The sequence below is a fragment of the Garra rufa genome, chromosome 18 (genome assembly GCF_049309525.1).
Source record: "Garra rufa chromosome 18, GarRuf1.0, whole genome shotgun sequence".
Taxonomy (NCBI): Eukaryota; Metazoa; Chordata; class Actinopteri; order Cypriniformes; family Cyprinidae; genus Garra; species Garra rufa.
Window position 1 is genome coordinate 31,689,778 of NC_133378.1, and position 8,299 is coordinate 31,698,076.

Genomic DNA, 8,299 nt, shown 5'->3' on the forward strand with positions numbered 1-8,299 from the left:
TATGCAAAGAGTCAGTATTTGCAGTGTTGGCCCTTCTTTTTCAGGACCTCTGCAATTCGACTGGGCGTGCTCTCAATCAACTTCTGGGCCAAATCCTGGCTGATAGCAACCCATTCTTTCATAATCACTTCTTGGAGTTTGTCAGAATTAGTGGGTTTTTGTTTGTCCACCCGCCTCTTGAGGATTGACCACAAGTTTTCAATGGGACTAAGATCTGGGGAGTTTCCAGGCCATGGACCCAAAATTTCAACGTTTTGGACCCCGAGCCACTTAGGTATCACTTTTGCCTTATGGCACGGTGCTCCATCGTGCTGGAAAATGCATTGTTCTTCACCAAACTGTTGTTGGATTGTTGGAAGAAGTTGCTGTTGGAGGGTGTTTTGGTACCATTCTTTATTCATGGCTGTGTTTTTGGGCAAAATTGTGAGTGAGCCCACCCCCTTGGATGAGAAGCAACCCCACACATGAATGGTCTCAGGATGCTTTACTGTTGGCATGACACAGGACTGATGATAGCGCTCACCTTTTCTTCTCCGGACAAGCCTTTTTCCAGATGCCCCAAACAATCGGAAAGAGGCTTCATCAGAGAATATTACTTTGCCCCAGTCCTCAGCAGTCCATTCGCCATACTTTTTGCAGAAGATCAATCTGTCCCTGATTTTTTTTTTTGGGAGAGAAGTGGCTTCTTTGACGCCCTTCTTGACACCAGGCCATCTTCCAAAAGTCTTGGCCTCACTGTGCGTGCAGATGCGCTCACACCTGCCTGCTGCCATTCCTGAGCAAGCTCTGCACTGGTGGCACTCCGATCCCGCAGCTGAATCCTCTTTAGGAGACGATCATGGCGCTTGCTTGACTTTCTTGGATGCCCTGAAGCCTTCTTAACAAGAATTGAACCTTTTTCCTTGAAGTTCTTGATGATCCTATAAATTGTTGATCTAGGTGCAATCTTAGTAGCCACAATATCCTTGCCTGTGAAGCCATTTTTATACAACGCAATGATGGCTGCACGCGTTTCTTTGCAGGTCACCATGGTTAACAATGGAAGAACAATGATTTCAAGCATCACCCTCCTTTTCACACGTCAAGTCTGCCATTCTAACCCAATCAGCCTGACATAATGATCTCCAGCCTTGTGCTCGTCAACATTCTCACCTGAGTTAACAAGACGATTACTGAAATGATCTCAGCAGGTCCTTTAATGACAGCAATGAAATGCAGTGGAAGTTTTTTTTTCGGGATTAAGTTAATTTTCATGGCAAAGAAGGACTATGCAATTCATCTGATCACTCTTCATAACATTCTGGAGTATATGCAAATTGCTATTATAAATACTCAAGCAGTAACTTTTCCAATTTCCAATATTTATGTAATTCTCAAAACTTTTGGCCACGACTCTATAGGTTTGATATTAAGGTTTTATCATGATAGACAGATTTAACTGCTATGACACACAACATGCCTTTATATTAAAATGAAATGAAACAACTTCTGGTTGTGCATTAGTAATAATTATGCATTCTTTATATTTAACTTGTTTAATTGTTTACCACATTCTTCATTATTTCAAGCAGACATATTTATTTATATAAACCATTTTAGATTAACCCTTATTAGGGCTACTAAAGTGATTTTCTGTCTTTCTTTTGTTGCTCGATTAATATCAGTGCCATAGAGAGTAGCGACTAAATTAGGCTGCTGTCCGATTAAAACCGAATGCATGGATGCAAAGTATTGATACATGTCCGATATTCTCCAACTGTTTACGTTCACCTAAGACGTAACCGAGTGTTTACGTGAATACTCGTCAAAACGGACAATTCGACATCATTTTGTGTGTATTTCTCCATTCGTGAGACGTAAAAGAGTACTCGTGCTGTGTGAGAGGCGCTGCTTTGGTGTTTGCGCTCCAAAAAACGGACCGAATTGAGTTCTCTTTTGCATCGTCAAATTTATCCATATGTCTGCTCTTCTCTTACTCCCAGATATTGACATTTTTTAATATTTTATGAGACGTGCAGCAAATGTATGCTAGCTTATGTCCCGCTGGATAGATCAATAAGCTTTGATACAGTTCAAATGTAACATTGCACATCTAAGCTCCTAACCACACAGCAGATTCATTCTGAATGAATCTCTTCCCAAATCGTCCCTCTCTAACATTTTTGTCTCCTTTTTTATTTGTTTGCGGAAATGTCAATAGATTTTCGTCATAGTTTTTGTCATTCAAAATTAGTTTTTGTTTCGTTATAGTCTTGTTTTCTCTGGTAAAAAAAAATGTTGTTGACAAAAATTATGATGAAAATGATTTGTCACCGAAATTAACACTGCTTTGTTCAACAATTTCTTCTTTTCATGTCTTTAGACACATTTACTAAGACTAAGAGTTGAATAAAGGTGTTATTTTTGTTTTCTTTGCACGCAAAAAGTATTTTTGTAGTTTCATAACATTACGGTTGAACCATTGATGTCACATGGACTATTTTAACAATGTCCTTACTACCTTTCTAGGCCTTTAACGTGTCAGTTGAGTTGCTGTCTATGCAGGGTCAGAAAGCTTTCGGATTTCATCAAAAATATCTTAATTTGTGTTCTGAAGATAAACTAAGGTCTCAAAAAGTGCCATAAAAGGTCTAAAAAGTAACTTTTTTTGCAGGGAATTACTTCCACTAACCGGTCATGCACAATAGGACCAGGAACGTTCATTAAGAAAGCAAACAGTATGAATTTTGATATTCTCTTATGGTCTGATTGTGGTTGTACCTGCAAGGTCCACAGTGAAGCGGTGTCCCTATGGACTGTCTCTTCCTCCAATGCCCTTGTTACAGAATGTGAGAATCCGTGCACAGCAACCTTTTAATCATCCGTCACAACTCTACCGCGGCTTATTAAAGCACGGCCGGTGGTGTGAAGAGCTCTTCTTAGCCTAATTCAAATCCCTCAAGCTAAAGGCAGGTAGCTCAGATGTGACTGTCTTAAGCTTTAACTGGGAGTTTACCCTTTTTGTGTGTGCTACACAACAACGGTGCCCAAAAAATGACTATTTGAAATGGTGGAATTCAATTTTTGTATTGAATTCATTACTCATTTTAGTGCATTTGGAAATAACTGAAAGGATTAATTTACTTCCAGAACAAATATGTACAGATAATGTACTAAACAAGACGAGCATCTGAGGTTAAAAAGTATATGAATTTTTCTTTTTTTTAGAAAATGATTGATTGTTTCTTCCTCGGCTGGAATCGTTTAGAGCCCTTTGAAGCTGCATTTAAACTGCATTTTGGACGTTCAAACTCGCAGGCACCATTAAAGTCCACTGTATGGAGAGAATTCCTGAAATGTTTTCCTCAAAAAATATAATTTCTTTATGACTGAAAAAAGAAAGGCATGAACATCTTGGATGACATGGGGGTAAGTACATTATCTGTAAATTTTTGTTCTGGAAGTGAATTTAATTTTGGGGAAAAAAACCTTATTATATATGTATTCATATTTGAATTTACTAAAGAATTAGTCATTTAAATATGAAAAAAATTAATAAATAAATTAGTAGCTTAATTGATTTAAATTAGGGCTGTCAAACAATTAATCGTGATTAATCACATCTAAAATAAAAGTTTGCGTTGTGAAATATTATTCAAATGTAAAATAATCGTTTTCTATGTGAGTATATTTTACAATGTAATTTATTCCTGTGATGCAAAGCATCATTACTCCAGTCTTCAGTGTCACATGATCCTTCAGAAATCATTCTAATATGCTGATTTATTACTTTTTTTATCAGTGTTGGAAAAAGAAAGAATAAAAATGTACTGACCACGAACTTTTAAACGGTAGTTAATTTAGTTAAAAAAGATTTTTTATTTTAAATAAATGCTGTTCTTTTTAACTTTTATTTTTTAAAGAATCCTGAAAAAAGTACCACAGGTTCCAACTAAATATTAAATAGCACAACTGTTTTCAAAATTGATAATAAATCAAAATATTAGAATGATTTCAGAAGGATCATGTGACACTGAAGACTGCAGTAATGATGCTGAAAATTCAACTTTGAATCACATGAATAAATTACATTGTAAAATATACATAGAAAACAGTTACTTTACATTTAAATAATATTTGACAATATTTTTCTGGATTTTTGATCAAATAAATGCAGCCTTGATGAGCATAAGAAAAAAAACATTCAAAATAATACTGATTCCAAATTTTGAACAGCAGTATGTATGTGTGTGTGTGTGTGTGTGTGTGTGTGTGTGTGTGTGTGTGTGTGTGTGTGTGTGTGTGTGTGTGTGTGTGTGTGTGTGTGTTTCCATAGTTACAGTACAAGTTCCATGTTCTTTTTATATTTGCTTATTTATTAAATCTAATCATTAAATAATGCAAATGAGTTCACTTTTGTTAAATAAATAACTTTTGTGTAAACGGTTTCTCTTATTATTCAGAGAAATCACACAGAACAGAATCAAATGGTTGTTGTCAAATAACAGTAAATGATAATTAATGACGGTAAACCTGTTTAATGAATCGTATACATTAACTTCTACAGTCCTGCTAAAAATATATGCCTCAGTGCTCGACGACAGGCACAAGGCTTATCACTCCCAATCTCTGCCTTTCATTTTTTTGCCCCTTTTTCATGTAAGACCAGACGCCTCGAGCCTCCATCCATCCATTCTTCACAGTGGGATTATTGATTTCATTTTCATATTGCTGCAGGTCCTTCGTTGTAAACAACCTTCCCCTCTTTTCAAAAAGTGAATTGATCCTCGGTCCGCCTGTGTTAGAAGGAACCAATCAAAGTGAACACCATTATCTTTCTTTTTTGCAGCCGCTTCCCTTTCTCTCCTCCTTTTGTGTCCTGAAATAATAGAGCTCGCATTGGCAAACAACATCAAGTATAATGGCGAGTTTGTTGGCGGCACAGATTTGAAAAGTTTTCCGAAAGTGCCACGCTAAAGTGGTTTGAGTTCAGAACAAACTTATTGTTCCAGCAGCACATTTACACAATATAATAGATGGCGAGGATTATCTTGTTTGCGGTAATGGCTCGAAAAGCTTCACGCGGCCACGCTGAGAAAGACCTTGAGGGAAATGGATGGAGCGGCTTTTTCTTTATTTAATTTTTATTGCACATCTATAGAAACGTGTGGGGGGGGGGGGGGGGAGGTTGCTCTGTATTGAAATATACGACCATTGCCTTGCCATTTCTGAAAGCCTTTACATCAAAAAGGTACACTGCTGTGGGGACCCAATTACACGTGCTAATGTATTCGGCCCTGGAGACGCAACATATATGCGTGGAGTTACGGCTCTCATTCATTTAAGGCATTCTGCCTTTATCAAAGCTGTAGGAAGGAGTACATTAAAATTCATTGTAATCTTTCGTCTTGTGGGGAAACTAACTAAGATAAGTGGCTGTGTTGTTGATTAGCTGAACATGTGGATCTAGGCTGAAGAAACACTCAAATGGGTTTTCGAAGCTGCCGTGCTTTACTGGCTGCTGTCTGTTGGCTAAAGGGATTAGGACTACATTACTGCTTCGTACCCATGATGATCAAGGATACACAAAAGCAGAAAGGTTTATTTTTAGCTCTGTTTTACCATTTTTTCTGTCATAGAATGTGAGGGGTTTATGTTCTCTGTGTTTACACAAGGTAAATGTCAACAAGAGGTCAAAATTGACCCTGTTCATTTTTATAAAGTTGTAGCTCACCCAAAAAAAAAAATGTAATCGCTCTCACGTCATTTTAAATGTCACTTTTTCTACTGTGTAACACAAATGAAATTCATTTAGCTTTGGAATGACATGAGGGCAAGTAAATAACATAATTTTAATTTTGGGGGCTTATTGTGCACGTTTCTTATGAAAAAAATATATTATTGACCAGTAATGTGATGGTATGGAAGCCTGTTTCTGCCACCAAATAAGATAAAAAAGGTAATTGTGACTTTATATCTCATCATTTTAAGATATGAACTCGCAGTTGCGTCAGAATTGCGTAATATAAACTCGCAATTCAGACTTTTTTTCTTGCAAATGTGAGCTTGTATCTTGCATTTCAGACTTTTTTCTCGCAATTGGGAAATTGAAGTTAAGTCCAATTTTGAAGGGAAAAAGACTGAGTTTATATCTCACAATTTTGACTTAAATCGCAATTATGATATGAGAAAAGTCAGAATTGTGAGTTTATATCACTCAATTCTAAATTTATTTCACAGAATGGCAAGTTTAATTCTCATAATTTAGTTAATTTGACCCAATTCTGACTTTATAACTTGCAACTGCTAGTTTATATTACGCAATTCTGAGGAAAAATAAGTCATTTTTAGTTTATATCTTGCAATTCTAACTTTATTTCGAAGAATTGCGACTTTATTTCTCAAAATTGCAAGTTTATTTTTCAGAATTGCGAGTTTATATGACCTAATTCTGACTTTATAACTTGCAATTGCGAGTTTAGATCACGCAGTTCTCACAATTTTGACTTAACTCGCAATTATGATTTAAAGTCACAATTCTGAGAAAAAATGTGAGTTTAGATCTCGCAATTGTGACTTTAGAACTCATAATTGCGAGTTTAAATCTTAAAATTATGAGATATAAAGTCACAATTACCTTTTTTCTTTTTATTGAGTGGCAAAGACGGGCTTCCATGCTATCATATTTCCAGATTTGCCAATTTTGACTTTATAACTTGCAGTTGCAAGTTAATATCATGCAATTCTGAGAAAAGAAAAAAGTCAGAATTTTAAGTTTATATCTTGCAATTCTGACTTTCTATTGATTTAATTTCTCAAAATTGCAAGTTTATTTCTCAGAATTGTAAATTTATTACTCAGAATTGTAAGTTTATATGACCCAATTCTGACTATAACTTGCAATTGCGAGTTTATATCACAGTTCTGAGAAAAAAAAGTCAGAAGTGCGAGATATTAATTTGCAATTGTGAGAAAAAGTCAGAATTGTAAGTTTAGATCACTCAATTGCGAGTTTATTTCTCAGAATTGTGACTTTATCTCAGAATTGCAAGTTTATATGACCCAATTCTGACTTTATAACTTGCAATTGCGAGTTTATATCACACAGTTCTGAGAAAAAAAAGTCAGAATTGCGAGATATTAATTTAAAATTGTGAGAGAAAGTCAGTATTGTGAGTATATATTACTCAGTTCTCAATTTACTTCTCAGAATTGTGGCTTTATTTCTCAGAAGCAAGTTTGCAAGTTTATATGACCCAATTCTGACTTTATAACGTGCAATTGCGAGTTTAAATCATGAATATCACGCAGTTCTGAGAAAAAAGTCAGAAGTGCGAGATATTAATTTGCAATTGTGAGAAAATCATCATTGTGATTTTATCACTCAATTCTGAATTTATTTCTCAGAATTGCAAGTTTATATGACTCAATTCTGACTATAACTTGCAATTGCGAGTTTATATCACAGTTCTGAGAAAAGAAAAAAAAAGTGCGAGATATTAATTTGCAATTGTGAGAAAAAGTCAGAATTGTAAGTTTAGATCAGTCAATTGCGAGTTTATTTCTCAGAATTGTGACTTTGTCTCTCAGAATTGCGAGTTTATATGACCCAATTCTGACTTTATAACTTGCAATTGCGAATTTATATGACAGTTTTTACTGATTAATCGTACCGTCCTGTGAGCCGGTAACCACTGACCAGGTGATTGAGTATAATTTAAGAACTGATTCAGCCTGATTCATGACCGAATCATTCAGTTGACTTCTGTGAACCTGATCAAATGATTAATTGAAAAAAAATTGAACGCAGAATGATTTTTACAAATCTGATCAACATGTTAAAGGCAGATGGAAGATTTTCAGTAGATAACTAAATTTCCGTCTGTTCCGCACACAAAACTATTGCATGACTTCAGAAGACTTTGCTCGTGAGTTGTATGAACCACTTTTCTGATAGTTTTCTGGTACTTGTGTGTCTTTTTTGAAGTTTGAAAGCTTCAGACCCCATTCTGTGTAATTGCATAAATCAAAATCTTTGATAGGGTTTTATCTTAGTTTTAAATCATTACAGAAGTTTGTGTGTTGTTAGGCCTTTGTTGCGAAAATAGATTCAATTTGCGCCCACAGTAGCTCCTTTTGCGATAGAAGGATATTGGAACCAAATCTGACAATACACGGTGCTTGTAATACAAAAAGATCAAATCAAAAAAGGCTGACTACATGCTTGGCTCACCGCTCTTTGTAGCCGTAATTCTCCATTCATCTTTCAATCTGCACTTCTTCTCTTGTGTCTTCCCCCTCCAATCGTTCTATCGCTATT